This window comes from Leucoraja erinacea, chromosome 1 (genome assembly GCF_028641065.1).
Source record: "Leucoraja erinacea ecotype New England chromosome 1, Leri_hhj_1, whole genome shotgun sequence".
In the NCBI taxonomy this organism is placed as follows: Eukaryota; Metazoa; Chordata; class Chondrichthyes; order Rajiformes; family Rajidae; genus Leucoraja; species Leucoraja erinaceus.
Genome location: NC_073377.1, coordinates 712,534 through 730,173, shown reverse-complemented (window position 1 = coordinate 730,173; position 17,640 = coordinate 712,534).

Genomic DNA, 17,640 nt, shown 5'->3' with positions numbered 1-17,640 from the left:
TTTTCAGTGTTACGTCTGAAGAAGGGTTCTGACCAGAAACGTCATCTATTCTTTGTCTCCAGAAATGCTGCCTGACCCATTGAGTTACTCCAGCATTTTGTGTCTATCTTTGCTATAAACCAGCATGTTCATAAGTGCCAGAGCAGTATTAGGGCATACGGCCCATCAAGTCTACTCCACCATTCAATCATAGCTAGACACAAAATGCTGAAGTAACTCAGCGGGACAGGAAGCCTCTCCCCAGGGATGCTGCCTGTCCCGCTGAGTTACTCCTGCATTTTGATTTAAAACAGCATCTGCAGTTCTTTCCTACACATTCAATCATGGCTGATCTATCTTCCCCTCTCAACCCCATTCTGCCTTCTCCCCATAACCCGTGACACCCATATTAATCAAGAATCTATCTATCTCTGCCTTACAAATATTAATTGACTTGGCTTCTACTGATTTTTGCAGCTCCTTCCTACATATTTTTTAATACTGTGTTCAACTCAGTTGTTAAAAATCACAGAATCATGCAGGGCATTTAGCTTGTTGTGCTTCTGCTGGCTTTCTGAAATAACTATCCAATTAATTGATCACCTTTGTTGCTGCCCCAGAGCCCTGCAAAATATTATTTTTCAATTGTGTGATTTATCCAAAACATGAATTCTCTTGAGAGTCCCCGGGTTATTTTGCAATGTGATCACCACTGCTATAGGTTAGTGCAGTTCATCAACAACATCATGAATGGAGAATATCAAAGGTCTTTAGGAATGCAGAGGGTGAAGGTGAGAATTTCAGAAAGGAATTGGGAGGGGAAACGAGGTAATTAAATATCTGCGGCATTAGGGAGATTGTGGAAAATCCCAAGACATTCAAGAGCCTATATATGCCATTTATTTTGCTATGGTAAGGATAATAATAATAATAATAATAATAATAATAATAATAATAATAATAATTTTATTTATAGAGCACTTTAAAAACAAACATAGCTGCAACAAAGTGCTGTACATCACTAATCATTGACAAAAAAGTTAATACACACCAAAAAATAACAATCAAAAGAAATAGTAGGAAAAGACATGCAAAATAAAGAAACATCAAAAACACCACAAACAGAAGCAAAGCCTCAGGCATGGTCAAAAGCCAGGGAGTACAAATGATCACAGATGCACATTAAAAACAAGCGAACATACAGTATGGTTAAGGTAAGAAAAGAGGAAGGTGTTTAAAGGGAATTTATTCATAGAGGTTTCTGCCATGCGCTGCCAATGACAATGGTGGCCTCACATACATTTGCTTCGAATTAGCAGTTCAGTTTAGTTCATTGTCACATGCACCGAGGTACAGGTTGGTAGATCTCCCTCCTCTCCTGTGAATACCACAGCTGTCTGTATCGATGAATTCCACATTTCACTCTCATGATTTTTAAATAAAAAAATATATACACACCGAAGCACAAAAAGACAGAGTGTACTGTAAAAAAATTAACCTTGTGATACATGATATCACTGCACCCCCTGCTGCCCAATAACAATCAACAGTTGCATTCGGTTGCGCAAGATGTTGGCGAGGCCGCCTTTGGAGTATTGTGTTCAGTTTTGATCATACTGCTATAGGAAGTGTGTCATTCAGCTGGAAAGTGTGCAGAGAAGGTTTACAAAGATTTTGAAAAGACTGAGTGGGGAGGAAAGTCAGGCTAGGACTTTATAAGATTGCCCTTGTCCTCCTCCACTCCAGGAAATCGAGGTGGATAAGATAATGAGGGGAATAGATAGGGTAAATGCACACAGTCTGTTACCCAGAGTAGGGGAATCTAGAGCCAAGAAGATAGGAAAGATTTAATAGGATCCTGAGGAAAAAAATGAACTTTTCCACACGGAAGGATAGTGTATGTGTGTATGTGGAAGGAGATGCCAGGGGAGGTGGTTGAGGCAGGTAACCATATAATATAACCATATAACAATTACAGCACGGAAACAGGCCATCTCGACCCTTCTAGTCCGTGCCGAACACATAATCTCCCCTAGTCCCATATACCTGCGCTCAGACCATAACCCTCCATTCCCTTCCCATCCATATAACTATCCAATTTATTTTTAAATGATAAAAACAAACCTGCCTCCACCACCTTCACTGGAAGCTCATTCCACACAGCTACCACTCTCTGAGTAAAGAAGTTCCCCCTCATGTTACCCCTAAACTTCATTCCCTTAATTCTCAAGTCATGTCCCCTTGTTTGAATCTTCCCTACTCTCAGTGGGAAAAGCTTTTCCACGTCAACTCTGTCTATCCCTCTCATCATTTTAAAAACCTCTATCAAGTCCCCCCTTAACCCTCTGCGCTCCAAAGAATAAAGCCCTAACTTGTTCAACCTTTCTCTGTAACAATAAAGCCCTAACTTGTTCAACCTTTCTCTGTAAGGTATTGTAATAACATTTAAAAGACATTTGGACAGGCACATGGTTTAGTGGAATATGGGCTAAACGTGGACAGATGGGATGAGTGTAGATGGGCCACCTTGGTCGGGATGGGCAAGTTGGGCCAAACGGCCTGTGTCCACGCAGTTTGGCTCTGTGAATCTATAACTGTGACTGTGTGTGCAGCCAAGTATCAGTCCAACTCAATTTACAAGTTCGCAGACGACACCACTACAGTTGGACGGATATTAAATAAAGACGAGGCAGAGTACAGGAAGGAGTTTGAGAACTTGGTAGCTGGTGCTCAGCCAACAACCTTTCCCGCAATGCCAGCAAGACAAAGGAGATATTGATTGACTTCAGGAAGCAAAGCGGTACACACAACACCCGGTATATATTGATGGCGCCAAAGTAGAAATGGTCAAAAACTTCAAGTACCGAGGAATGAATATCACCAGCAATTTGTCCTGGACCAGCCACATGGAAGCTATGGCCAAGAAAGCACACAAATGCCTCAACTTCCTTAGAAGGCTTTGGAAGTTCAGCATGTCCCAAACAACCGTCACCAACTTTTACAAATGCACCGTAGATAGCATTTTGTCAGGATGCTATTGGATCTGTCTTCATTAAGGAAGACACAAACAATCTCCCAGATGTACTGGAGGACAGAGGATCTAAGGGGGTAGAGGAACTGAATGAAATTTTCATTAGGCGACAAATAGTATTGGGTAGGCTAATGGGACTGAAGGATGATAAATCCCCTGGGTCTGATGGTCTGCATCCCAGGGTCCTCAGGGAGATGGCTCTAGAAATAGTGGACGCATTGGTGATCATTTTCCAATGTTCTATAGATTCGGGATCAGTTCCTGTGGATTGGAGGATAGCTAATGTTATCCCACTTTTCAAGAAAGGAGCGAGAGAGAAAACGGGGAATTACAGACCAGTTTGCCTGGCTTCAGTGGTGGGAAAGATGCTGGAGTCAATTATTAAAGAGGTAATAATGGGGCATTTGGATAGCAGTAAAAGGATTAATCCAAGTCAACATGGATTTATGATAGTGAAATCATGCTTGACTAATCTTCTGGAATTTTATTGAGGATGTGACAAGTAAAATGGATGAAGGGGTGCCAGTGGATGTAGTGTATCTAGACTTTCAGAAAGCCTTTGATAAGGTCCCGCACGGGAGACTGGTGACTAAAATTAGAGCACATGGTATTGGGGGTAGGGTGTTGACATGGATAGAAAATTGGTTGGCAGACCGGAAGCAAATAGTAGGAGTGAACGGGTCCTTTTCAGAATGGCAGGCAGTGGCGAGTGGAGTGCCGCAAGGCTCGGTGTTGGGGCCACAATTGTTTACCATATATATTAATGATTTGGAAGAGGGAATTAGGAGCAACACTAGCAAGTTTGCGGATGACACAAAGCTGAGTGGCAGTGTGAACTGTGAAGAGGATGTTAGGAGGTTGCAGTGTGACCTGGACAGGTTGAGTGAGTGGGCAGATGCCTGGCAGATGCAGTATAATATAGATAAATGTGAGGTTATCCAATTTGGTGGCAAAAACAATGGGGCAGATTATTATCTCAATGGGGTTAGGTTGGGTAAGGAGGAAGGTGCAACGAGACCTGGGCGTCCTTGTATACTGATCGCTGAAAGTTGGCTTACAGGTACAGCAGGCAGTGAAGAAAGCTAATGGAATGTTGGCCTTCATAACAAGAGGATTTCTGTATAGGAGTAAAGAGGTTCTTCTGCTGTTGTATAGGGCTTTGGTGAGACCACATCTGGAGTATTGTGTACAGTTTTGGTCTGCTAATTTGAGGAAGGACATCCTTGTGATTGAGGCAGTGCAGCGTAGGTTCACGAGATTGATCCCTGGGATGGCGGGACTGTCATATGAGGACAGATTGAAAAGACTAGGCTTGTATTCACTGGAGTTTAGAAGGATGAGGGGGTATCTTATAGAAACATATAAAATTATAAAAGGACTGGACAAACTAGATGCAGGAAAAATGTTCCCAATGTTGGGCGAGTCCAGAACCAGGGGCCACAGTCTTAGAATAAAGGGGAGGTCATTTAGGACTGAGGTGAGAAAAAACGTTTTCACCCAGACAGCTGTGAATTTATGGAATTCCCTGCCACAGGGGGCAGTGGAGGCCAAGTCACTGGGTGGATTTAAGAGAGAGTTAGATAGAGCTCTAGGGGCTAGTGGAGTCAAGGGATATGGGGGAGAAGGCAGGCACGGGTTATTGATAGGGGACGATCAAGGACCGAATGGCCGAATGGCCTCCTCCTGCACCTATTTTCTATGTTTCTATGTTTCTATGATGTATCACGACTTAGTTTGGGAACAGTTCCATCCAAGACCACAAGACCAAGACCACAAGAAATTGCAGAGTTGCTCACACAAACTAGCCTCCCTTCCATTGACTCCACCTACTTCATGCCACCAACACAATCAAGGATGAGCTGCACCCTGGTCAATCCTTCTTCTCCCCTCTCTTATCAGGCAAGAAGTACATTAGTATGAAAATGCCTACCTCCAGATTCAGGGACAATTTCTTCCCCGCTGTTATCAGGCAATTGAACTCTTCTCTCACCAGCTAGAGTGTGGTCCCGACCTCTATCTATCTTACTGGAGATCCCTGAATCATATTTAATCGGACTTCATCAGACTTTATCTTGCACTGAATGTTGTACACTTCATCCTTTATCTGTACACAGTAGACGGCTTGATTATATTCATATTCATTCTTTTCTTTGACTGGATAGCGCAGAAACAAAAGCTTTTCACTGTACATGTACTTGGTACATGTGGCACTAATAATTAAAAAAAACATTTAAACTAGTTGAAAATGCCCGTCAAGTTTCCATTACTGCTGAATAATTGCCATTATTTTCACAAGGAAAGCTGTTTACTTTCTTAACGAGAAGTAAGATAGATGGTAGTATGGGGCTATAGGAAATTTGCTTTTGGGCCTCATCAGCTGACAACAATAAAAACATCTCCAACATCAAACAGGGAGAGTGTACACATTAGAGAGGAGGTTGTTTCGGCCCAAAACGTTGCCTATTTCCTTCGCTCCATAGATGCTGCTGCACCCGCTGAGTTTCTCCAGCTTTTCTGTGTAACCATCAAACAGGGAGAGGTTGAGAAGGCTAGGACTATTCCTTGGAGCACAGGAGGATGAGGGGTGATTTTATAGAGGTGTACAAAATCATGAGAGGAATAAATTGTGTAGATGCACAAAGTCTCTTGTATTCACTGGAATTTAGAAGGAAGAGAGGGGATCTTATCGAAACTGACACAATTCTTACCTGATTGGGCAGGCTAACTGCAGGAAAAATTTTCCCGATTTTGGGTGAGTCCAGAACTAGGGGTCACAGTACAAGAATAAGGGGTAGGCCATTTAGAACTGAGATGAGGAAAAACTTCTTCACCCAGAGAGTTGTGAATTTGTGGAATTCCCTGCCACACAAGGCAGTAGAGGCCAATTCACTGGATATTTTCAAGAGTGAGTTAGATTTAGCTCTTAGGGCTAAAGGAACCAAGGGATATGGGGAAAAAGCAGGAAGAGGGTACTGATTTTAGATGATCAGCGATGATCATATTGAATGGCGGTTCTGGCTCGAAGGGCCGAATGACCTACTCCTCCACCTATTTTCTATGTTTCTACGTTTAAGGTGAGGCGGAAAGATTTAATAGGAACCTGAGGGTTAACATTTTTCGCGCAAAGGGTGGTAGATGCATGGAACGAGCTGTCGGAGGAGGTAGTTGAGGCAGGTACTATTGCAATGTTTAAGGAATATTTAGACAGGCACATGGATAGGACAGGTTTAGAGGGATATGGGCCAAATGCATGCAGGACTAGTGTTTTTGCCAGTTTGGGCATGTTGGGGCAATGAGCCTGTTTCCACACTGTAAGACTCTGTGACTCTATGACACTATAAGCTTCTGTTTATGTACTACGGTTAACAACGCAAAATCTTTTGAAGACATAAAGTCATAAAGTCAGGAATCAGGCCATTCAGCCCACCATGTCCATGTTAACCAGTGGGCACACCCATTATTAATCCCATCTTGACCAATCATCTTCTATGCCTAAATGATCCCAGTGTTCATCTGGGCACACGTTAAGTGGCTGGAATTCTTCTTACACCACTCCCTCAAGCAGTTTATTCCAGCGATTCAATATTCTCCGGGTGAAAAAAGGTCACTTTGAGAATCTAAATCTCTTGCCTCCTACCCTAAATCTTTGTCCTCAACACTTTTGAGGTGAAAAGATTCAGACAGTCATTAACTATCTGTATCTTAATCATATCCCCTCTTGACCTTCTCCTCTTCAGGGAAACTGGACCCAGCCTCTCCAGTCTCTCCTCATAACTAACATGGTGCAACCCCGGTAACATCCTGGTGAGTCTCCTTTGCATCCTTTCCCCACTCTTACATTGTTGCTGCCGTGTAGTGAACAGAACTGCCACAGTCTTCCAGTTGACGTCTGATCGATGGTTTATAAAGTTGAAGCATAACTTCCCTGCTCTTATGTTTAATGCCCTGACTAACAAAAGCTAATATCTCGCATGCATTCTTACCATGTTACCTACCTATCACATCACATATTCTCCATCCTGCCATCTGGGAAGAGGTACAGGAGCATTAGCTGCAAAACCAGCAGGATGCTCCTCAGCTTCTTCCCGCAGGCTATAAGACTGATAAACGGACTTTTCCCCCTGCCAAAGTATCGCGCACCAACCACCAACCTGGACACACTGCAGCAGAGCCACTGTCGTGCCGCTGCCGATCGGAACGCCTGTTGATGTTTAGTAGAGTGTTAATTTGTTCATGATATATGTATTTTTATTTCTATTTATTTTTAATGCACACTGAATGGACACTGGTTGAGCAACGTTTTTTTGTTTCCTCTGGGTATGTGAATACTCAGGAAATGACAATAAAGATATACAATACCTCGCCAGGACCTTTCGACTTGATATTAACCACAACAAATTGTACGGGGATTGTTTGTCGGTGCGGACTCTTTGGGCCGAAGGGCCTGTGCCTGCGCTGTTTCTCTAAACTAAGATGGCCTCCTCCACTGTCGGAGTGAGCCCAGCACAAATTGGAGGAACAGCACCTCATATTTAGTTTGGGCAGCTTAAACCTCAGCAGTATGAAGATTGATTTCTCTAAGTAAGTAGCCATTGCTTTCCCTGTCTCTCCATCCTTTCCCCCTTCCCAGTTCTCCGACCAGTCTGACTGTCTCTCTGATTCCATTTTCTCTGTTTGATTTGTTGTCACCTTCTCCTCGACAACAATGATATTCTACATTTTCCCTGATCTACATCTCTTTTGATGTCTTGTTTTCACACCTTACCCTTCCTTATCTCTGTGTCTTCCTCTACCCCTGACTTTCAGTCTGAAGAAGGATCTCGACCAAAAACGTCACCCATTCCTTCTCGCCAGAGATGCCGCCCGTCCCGCTGAGTTACTGCAGCATTTAGTGTCTATCTTCGGTGTAAACCAGCATCTGCAGTTCCTTCCTACAGATACAATGACCATTCAGAGGTTAACACACAGATCAGTACTGAGCAGCAAGGACAGTTCAGGAGGGTATTACTGTCAGAAAGATGGGGCCCAAGGTAATGGGGAATATGGGAACAGGAGAAACCCATTCAGTACCTTGACCCTGTTGCTCCATTCAATTGGTAGTTTGGATTCTTAACTTTATCCATGGCTTCGGTTCTGAATTCCTTCATGTCCTTTTGTAACAATCTCAGTTTTGAACTTAAAAAAATTTTTTATTCATCTTTTTAATTCACAAAAAAAGAGAAAATGGTATCTATTTTAGTTTTCGAGTGGCGAGGTGGCGCAGGGCTGGAGTTGATGCCTCACAGCACCAGCAGACCCGGATTCGATCCTGACCACGGGTGCTGTCTGTATGGAGTTTGTACGTTTCGCCCGTGACCTGCGTGGGTTTTCTCCGAGATCTTCAAATTCCTCCCACATTCCAAAAAGTACAGGTTTGTAGGTTAATTGGCTTGGTATAAGTGTAAATTGTCCCGAGTGTGTGTAGGATAGTGTTGTTGTGCAGGGATTGCTGGTCGGTGTGGACTCAGTGGTCCGAAATCTCTAAACTAAAGTGTTGTTTCTCTAAACTAAACTAAAGATATAGCATGGAAACGGGCCCTTCAAGCCCAATGAGCCCACACCAACCATCGATCACCATTCACACCAATTCTATGGTATCCCACTTTCTCCTCCACTCAATACAGAGGGGGTAATTTACAAAGGCCAATTAACCTGCAAACCTGTGTTTAAGAGGGAACTGCAGATGCTGGAGAATCGAAGGAAGAAGGGTTTCGGCCCGAAACTTTGCCTATTTCCTTCGCTCCATAGATGCTGCTGCACCCGCTGAGTTTCTCCAGCTTTTTTGTGTAACCTGCAAACCTGCACGTCTTTGGAATGTGGGAGGAAACCGGAGCACCGGGAGGAAACCCATGTGGTCACAAGGAGAGCATGCAAACTCCACACAGACTCGGCGTGCATGTCAATAAAGTAAAATAAACTAGACACCACCCAAGGTCAGGATCAAACTGGGTCTCTGGTGCTGTGAGGCTGCAGCTCTACCAGCCATGACACTGTGCCACATTTGGATTGATTGCAATTGTTTTTAGTTGGCTTGGAAGGAAAATCACTAGTTAAAATTGTTGTCAGACTCATTAAAGCTATTGTTCTATTAATACAGCGGGAATTTACAGCAGTATTTTGTGGCTGCCTTTGGGTATTCATGCTGCCAGCTCGGATGAGCAGATTCAAAATGAAGATGGAAGTGGAAACGCTGCAAGGTTTTCATGGGCTAGTCTCATGGCCAGTGTTAACTCCCTGACCATCTGCTTTCTGTCAGGTGAATGGAGTCGATATCACTGCAAAGCACAAAGTGCTGGATCAACTCAATGGATCAGGCAGCATATGGGGAGGGAATGGACAGGTGGCGTTTCGGGTTGGGACCGAGCCTGAAGAAGGGTCCCGATCCAAAACATCACCCGTCCATTCCCTCCCCAGATGCTGCCTGACCTGCTGAGTTAATCCAGCACTTTGTGTTTTGTTTAAGGTTCCAGCAATTGTAAGATGGTGGGGAAGATGCTGGAGTCAATTATAAAAAATGAAAAAGCGGCACATTTAGATAGCAGTACAGGATCGGACCGAGTCAGCATAGATTTACGAAGGGGAAATCGTGCTTGACTAATCTTCTGGAATTTTTTGAGGATGTACTAGGAAAATAGACAGTGGATGTAGTGTACCTGGACTTTCAGAAAGCAAAATTACACACATGGTATTAGAGGTGCTGACATGGATAGAAAATTGGTTGGCATCTTTTTGCTATTAATGCCAACATACCATTCGCTTTCTTCACTGCCTGCTGCACCTGCATGCCTGCTTTCAATGACTGGTGTACCATGACACCCAGGTCTCGTTGCATCTCCCTTTTTCCTAATCGGCCTGCATTCAGGTAATAGTCTACTTTCCTGTTTTTGCCACCAAAGTGGATAACCTCACATTTATCCACATTATACTGCATCTGCCATGCATTTGCCCACTCACCCAGCCTATCCAAGTCATCTTGCAGTCTCCTAGCATCCTCCTCACAGCTAACACTGCTCCCCAGCTTCGTGTCATCCGCAAACTTGGAAATGTTGCATTCAATTCCTTCGTCCAAATCATTAATATATATTGTAAATAGCTGGGGTCCTAGCACTGAGCCTTGCGGTACCCCACTAGTCACTGTCTGCCATTCTGAAAAGGACCCGTTACCTCCTGTTCTTTGCTTTCTGTCTGCCAGCCAGTTCTCTATCCACATCAATACTGAACCCCCAATACAGTGTGCTTTAAATTGTATACTAATCTCTTATGTGGGACCTTGTCGAAAGCCTTCTGAAAGTCCAGATACAACACATCCACTGGTTCTCCCTTATTCACTCTACTAGTTACATCCTCTAAAAATTCTATAAGATTCGTCAGACATGATTTACCTTTCATAAATCCACGCTGACTTTGTCCAATGATTTCACCACTTTCCAAATGTGCTGCTATCCCATCTTTAATAACTGACTCTAGCAGTTTCCCCAGTTTCTTGGGGTCCAGTACCAACCTGATTTTCCCAGTCAACCTGCATGTTGAAATCTCCCATAACAACCGTAGCATTACCTTTACTCAGTGATGGAAATGGGTTTTAGGAACTCGGGGTACTCTAAGGTCCGTGAGGTGGAGGTTGGGAAGGAAGGGGGAGCGGGAAGAGCATGAAAGAAAGTTTGCAGGGAATATAAAAACTGACTATAAAAGTTTATTTTGGTACGTAAAAAGGAAAAGATTTGCGAAGGTACTGTAGGTCTCTTACAGTCAGAGACAGGTGAATTTATAATGGGAAACAAGGAAATGGCAGAACATTTAAGCGAGTACTTTGGTTCTGTCTTCACTAAGAAAGACTCAAATAGTCTCCCGGTAATACTAGGGGGCTGATGATCTAGTGGGAGGGAGGAGGTGAAGGGAATCAACATTCGTCAGGAAATGTAAATAGGTAAACTATTGGGATTGAAGGCAGATATATCTCCAGGGCCTGATGGGCTGGACAAAGCCAGCATGGATTTACGAAAGGTAAATCATGTCTGACGAACAGGGACATAAAGATTCTGTACTCTTAAAATGTCACCTTTAAATGTCCTCCATTTCTCCTCCACATCCTTCCCATCAAACAAAATGTCCCAATTTACTCCTTTTAAATCCTTTCACATCTCCTCAAAGTTAGCCTTTCTCCAATCAAAAATCTCAACCCTAGCTCCAGTTCTGACCCTCTCCATAATTATATTGAAACTCATTGTATCTCCAGATTCCCCGGCTGCGTTGTCATCCTCGAGTTCTCCACCACCCAGCCCTACTCACTCTACCAGAACAGAGGGGGAGGGGTTTGTCCACATGCGCTTGTGTCGGGTTAGTAGACCTCCAGACAGATACGGCGAGTATGTTTTACCGCACGTATTCTAACAACCGACTAACAACTCGTTCCTCTCCAGGGAAGGATGTAGGTTGGTTATTGCATGTGAACCAATCAGAGTAATGTACTACAGGTACCACTATCTCTAGCTTATTGAACACTTCATAGTAACACTCACTTCCTGTATTACGTAGTTGCACTAGTGGTACAGTGGAACTACCATGTATTGTACTGTGACACTGTGACTGATGATTAAAGCTGACATACACCATACAGTGTCTGTACACTTGTTTACAAAAAGTACATGTCTTTGGGATGCGGGAAGAAGCCGGAACACCCAGAGGAAACCCACATGGTCACAGGGAGAACATGCAAACTTCACGCAGACAGCACCAGTAGTCAGGAGCTGGGTGTCTGGAGCTGTGAGGCAGCAGCTTTACTACCACTGTGTAACCCTAGGATGCCCTCCCTGGGTCGCTGAGTGTTTCCTCCAGGTGCTCTGGCTCCCTCCCACAACGCAAAGTTGTGGATCAGGAGATTAATTAACCCCCCACCACAAATTGTACCAAGTGTGTGTGAATGGTAGAATTGGGAGTGGGCGAATAGATACAATGCAGGGAGAATGAGATTAATGCAGGATTAGTGCAAATAGGTGGTTGATCGTCAGTGCAAGCAAATGGATCCGCTTCCATGCTGTGCCTCTCTGGGGTTCCATGACAATAATTGTTGCTAAGCCTGAACAGAACTGGAAGTTAAACGTTCGATAACCGATTTAACTTCAGTTGGATGCCACTGTTTTCAAGCTCAAAGGACTTAGCTGATGGCAAGGACTCAGGTGGATCGGATATGTTGCTCTGTTAGGAACAGCTTTCAGGATTTGACAGCTGCCCTGGTGATGCAATGTGATTGCAATGTTTCACATTAAGCTTTGACGGATTCCAACAGCGATCAGACCCTTCCAGCTACGTTTTGACTTTAATACAAGCCAGCATGAAGGAAGTTTCTCACAATGTTTGAAAATGGGAAATGGTTTGTTATTAATGTGGCAAGTCAAGTCGAGTGTGTTGTTCTGCTACAGGAAGGATGTTGAGGCTTTGGAGAAGGTGGAGGAGAGGTTCACCAGGATGATGCCTGGATCAGACAGTATTAGCCAAAAGGCGAAGTTGGACAAACTTGGATCTGTCGGTGCATCTGTTTCCTCCCATATTTCCAACCTGCGGGTTTGTAAGTTAATTGGTTTCTGCAAATTGTCCATAGTGTGTAGAATGTGAAAGTGGGATAATATGGTCGGCATGGTGAGCCGATGCGCCTGTTTCCACACTGTATCTATAAACAAAACTAAACTTAACTAAACTAAACTGTGATGGAGGCAGTGGAATATTAATGGGTGAGGCAGCATCTATGGAGCGAAGGAATAGTCGACGTTTCGGGTCGAGACCCTTCTTCAGACTGATTTTGGAGGGGGGTGGGCAGGAAAAAGAAAGGAAGAGGCAGAGACAGTAGATTGTGGGAGAGCAGGGAAGGGGAGAGGAAGGAAGGAGAAAGCAAGGACTACCTGAAATTGGAGAAGTCAATGTTCATACCGCTGGGGTGTAAACTACCCAAGTTTCTCCAGCTTTTTTGTTGACCTGTGATGGAGACAGAGTGTTCAAGAAAGGGGAGAGACGTGTCAGAGTAATGTCGTTAATTTGACGGGAGGGGAGGGTAGGAGAGGGTAGAAATTAATGCTAAAGTTAAGCCACATTTGGAGTATTGTGTGCAGTTCGAGGAGGGATGTGGAGGCTTTGGAAGGGGTGCAGAAGAACTTCACCAGGATGTTAGACACAAAATGCTGGAGTAACTCAGTGGGGCAGACAGCATCTCTGGATAGAAGAGTCGAGACCCTTCTTCAGACTATTTTTATGAATTTAAATGCAGGATGGAAATTAGTAGTGATGCAGTTAATAGTGATGCATTACTAGTAATTTCAGGCATGCAACAGGACGAGCAGCCCATTATCTAAATGGTGGCCGAAGTGAAGGAGAAGTAGGGGAGGACCAGCTCTGCTAGGAGAGACCTGGGTAAATCGAAATGGTTTCCGGTCGATTGAAGGTTTCAGGCATGCAGGTGGGGGATGCAGGCAGTAAGTGAAGAACGAATAGTAAATATGAGGGAGTCATGGAAAAAGGAAGCCATTGCAGTATTTGAGTATAGGAGCAGGGAGGTTCTACTGCAGTTGTACAGGGTCTTGGTGAGACCACACCTGGAGTATTGCGTACAGTTTTGGTCTCCAAATCTGAGGAAGGACATTATTGCCATAGAGGGAGTGCAGAGACGGTTCACCAGACTGATTCCTGGGATGTCAGGACTGTCTTATGAAGAAAGACTGGATAGACTTGGTTTATACTCTCTAGAATTTAGGAGATTGAGAGGGGATCTTATAGAAACTTACAAAATTCTTAAGGGGTTGGACAGGCTAAATGCAGGAAGATTGTTCCCGATGTTAGGGAAGTCCAGGACAAGGGGTCACAGCTTAAGGATAAAGGGGAATTCCTTTAAAACCGAGATGAGAAAAACTTTTTTCACACAGAGAGTGGTGAATCTCTGGAACTCTCTGCCACAGAGGGTAGTTGAGGCCAGTTCATTGGCTATATTTAAGAGGGAGTTAGATGTGGCCCTTGCGGCTAAGGGGATCAGGGGGTATGGAGAGAAGGCAGGTACGGGATACTGAGTTGGATGATCAGCCATGATCATATTGAATGGCGGTGCAGGCTCGAAGGGCCGAATGGCCTACTCCTGCACCTAATTTCTATGTTTCTATGTAATTGCAATGATGCAATGGGGCTCATACGAGTGCCCATGGATTTGGAGGAAGTGGGAGAAGTCGAAGGAGAAGTAGTTAAGAGTAAGGACCAGCTCTGCTAGGAGGAGGACAGTGTTGGTAAATGGAAATTGGTTGGTTCTGCGGTCGAGGTAGACTGGAAAACGGAAGGCTTTCAGACCATCCTGGTGGGGGATGGAGGTGCAGAGTGAAGAACATCCATAGTAAATACGAGGGAGTGGGGGCCTGGAAAACGGAAGCCATTGAAGAGAAGAAGGGCATGTGAGGTGCCTTGGACATAGGTAGGGAGAGATTGGACCAGGGTGGATAGGTTAGAGTCGGGGTATGTGGAAATTAATTCTGTGGGACAGGAGCAGGCAGAAACAATGGGTCTGCTAGTGCAGTTGTGTTTATGGATGTTGGGGAGAAGATTAAACCGGGCCGTGCGGGGCTTGAGAATGATAAGGCTGGAGGCTGTGGAGGGCAGACAGAAGTGATAAAATCAGAAATGATCTGTGAGAATATGGCCTGGTGCTTATCTGTAGGGTCATGGTCCAAGCATAAGTAGGAGGTGTCTGAGAATTGGGGCCTGGCTTCGGAGCAGTAGAGGTCAGCGCACCAGACTACCACGGCACCTCCCTTGTCGACAGGTTTGATGATAATGTCGGGGGTGAGCAGAGGGCTGTATGTTCAGAGGGGGTGAGGTTAGTGTAGGTAAGGGGAGTGGAAAAGTTGAGACGGTGGAATGTCACAATGTTAGAAATAAAAAGGTGTAAAGAGGTTAGAGGGCTGTCCGGGGTGTCCACGAGCAGGGCGGCCGCTGGAGAAGGGGTCATCACTAAGTGGTGAGTCTTGAAGCAGGGTCTCGACCCGAAACGGCACCCATTTTCTATCTAGAAATGCTGCCTGTGCCAATGAGTTACAATGAGTGTCTATCTTCGGCGTAAACCAGCATTTGCAGCTCCTTCCTACACATTTCACCAGGATGTTACCTGTATTGGAGTATTTTACATACAATAGACAATAGGTGCATGAGTAGGCAATTGGGCCCTTCGAGCCAGCACCGCCATTCAATGTGATCATGGCTGATCATCCCCAATCAGTACCCCGTTCCTGCCTTCTCCCCATATCCCCTGACTCCACTATCTTTAAGAGCCCTATCTAGCTCTCTCGTGAAAGTATCCAGAGAACCGGCCTCCACCGCCCTCTGAGGGAGAGAATTCCACAGGCTCACTACTCTCTGTGTGAACAAGTGTACAAGGAGAGGAGGGATGTGGAGGCTTTGGAGGGGGTGCAGACGAACGTTGGAGGCTGAAGGAAGACCTGATTGAAGTTTATAACATTATGTCAGGCATAGATAGGGTGGGCTGTCAGAACCTTTATCAAGAAGGAAATGTGAAATAACAGAGGGCATAGCTTTAAGGTAAGAGAGGCATAGTTTCAAGGGGATGTGCTGGGAAAGCTTTTAAACAGAGAGTGGCAAGTGCCTAGAACACATTGCCAGGTGCGGTGGTAGAAGCAGATGCAATAGTGGCGCTTAAGAAGCTTTTAGATAGGCACATGGATAGGGTGGATTATGGATCACATGTAGGTGGAGAAGATTAGGTTTTATGTAGCGTCATGTTTGACAGACATTATTCCTGTTCCGGGACAGCTGTGCAGTTCTATGCTCGATGCACTGTTCAATGTTCTATTGTAACACCAGGTACAATCCAAAATTGAGACTGGATAGGCTGTGACTTTTTTCACAACAGTTTAGGGGACTAACATATAAAATCATGAGGGACAGAAAAATATTTTCTCAAAGGATTGGCAGTCTAAATCTAGGGAGCACAGATTTAATGAGGGAGGGAAAAGATTTGAAGGGGATCTGCGGGGCAACTTTATCACAGAGAGGTGGTGAGTGTGTGGAACGAGCTGCGGAGATGTGTACAATTACAATGTTTAATATATCTTTGGACACATTTGGTAGAGGGATGTTGAAGTATATGGGCCAATTGCAGGAAAAATGGGAGTACTTGGCGGGGATTATTGGTTGGCACGGACTAGTTGGAGTGGAGGGCCTGTTTTGATACTGCATGTTTTGGAGAGTGAGTGAGTGAGATATGGCACAGAAACTTTCCCTTCAGCCCACCAAGTCTTCATCAGCCATCAACCTCCCATTTCATCGTAATCTAAACATTAATCATCATCATCATCGTTGAAAACATTTGTGACACAGTGGTGCTGGTTTCCGACGGGCACGATGACGGGCACACTACACATCTCTGTCCTCGATGCAGCTGGCAAGCTCCTCTTTTGTCTCTACACATGCGTCTTCCATCAATGCCTTCAGCATCGTCTTGATTGTCCATCCTGGGTCACGTCTTCCATGGGTGGGATCCCACAGCACCTTGTTTGCTGGCATTTCTGGGTAGTGGTGGCAGTGACCAGATAGAGCAGGGCGTTGATGAACGTTAATCCTGTCATTACCTCCTAGATTATGCTCCACACCCACTAGAGCCAATTTACAAAGGCCAATTAACCTACCCATTTGCATGGCACAGTGGTAGGGTTGCTGCCTTAAAGCGCCAGAGATTCCGTTTCGAGCCTGACAATGGATGCTGTCAGCATGGAGTTTGTACTTTCTCCATGTGACCGCGTGGGTTTTCTCTCCGGGTGCTCTGGTTTCCTCCCACATTCCAATAATGTACAGGTTTGTAGATTGGCTTCTCGAAATTGTAAATTGTCTCCACTGTGCAGGATAGAACGAGTGTTCAGGGTGATCGCTGATTGTTGGACTCTGTGGGTGGAAGGGCTGTTTCCACACTGTATGTTTAAAGTCTGAAGTCCTTCGGATGCGACATATAAAATTATAAAAGGACTGGACAAGCTAGATGTAGGAAAAAATGTTCCCAATGTTGGGCGAGTCCAGAACCAGGGGCCACAGTCTTAGAATAAAGGGGAGGTCATTTAAGCCTGAGGTTAGAAAAAACTTTTTCACCCAGAGAGTTGTGAATTTGTGGATTTCCCTGCCACAGAGGGCAGTGGAGGCCAAGTCACTGGGTGGATTTAAGAGAGAGTTAGATAGAGCTCTAGGGGCTAGTGGAGTCAAGGGATATGGGGAGAAGGCAGGCACGGGTTATTGATAGGGGGCCAAATGGCCGAATGGCCTCCTCCTGCACCTATTTTCTATGTTTCTATTAAACTGGAGCAGCCAGGAGGGGTGGAAGATTGCAACCTCCTGCACCTATTTTCTATGTTTCTATTGAACTATGACCACGGGAAACCCACGTGGTCACAGGGAGAACGTGCAAACCCCAAACGGGCAGCATCTGAGGCGGGGATTGTACCTGGGTCTCTGGCGCTGTGAGGTAGCAGTTCCACCAGCTGCGTCGCTATGCTGACCTCAGTGTCTCCATCACCCTTTTGTGAAAGGGACCCCACATAATCCTCTCTGTCAATATTCTG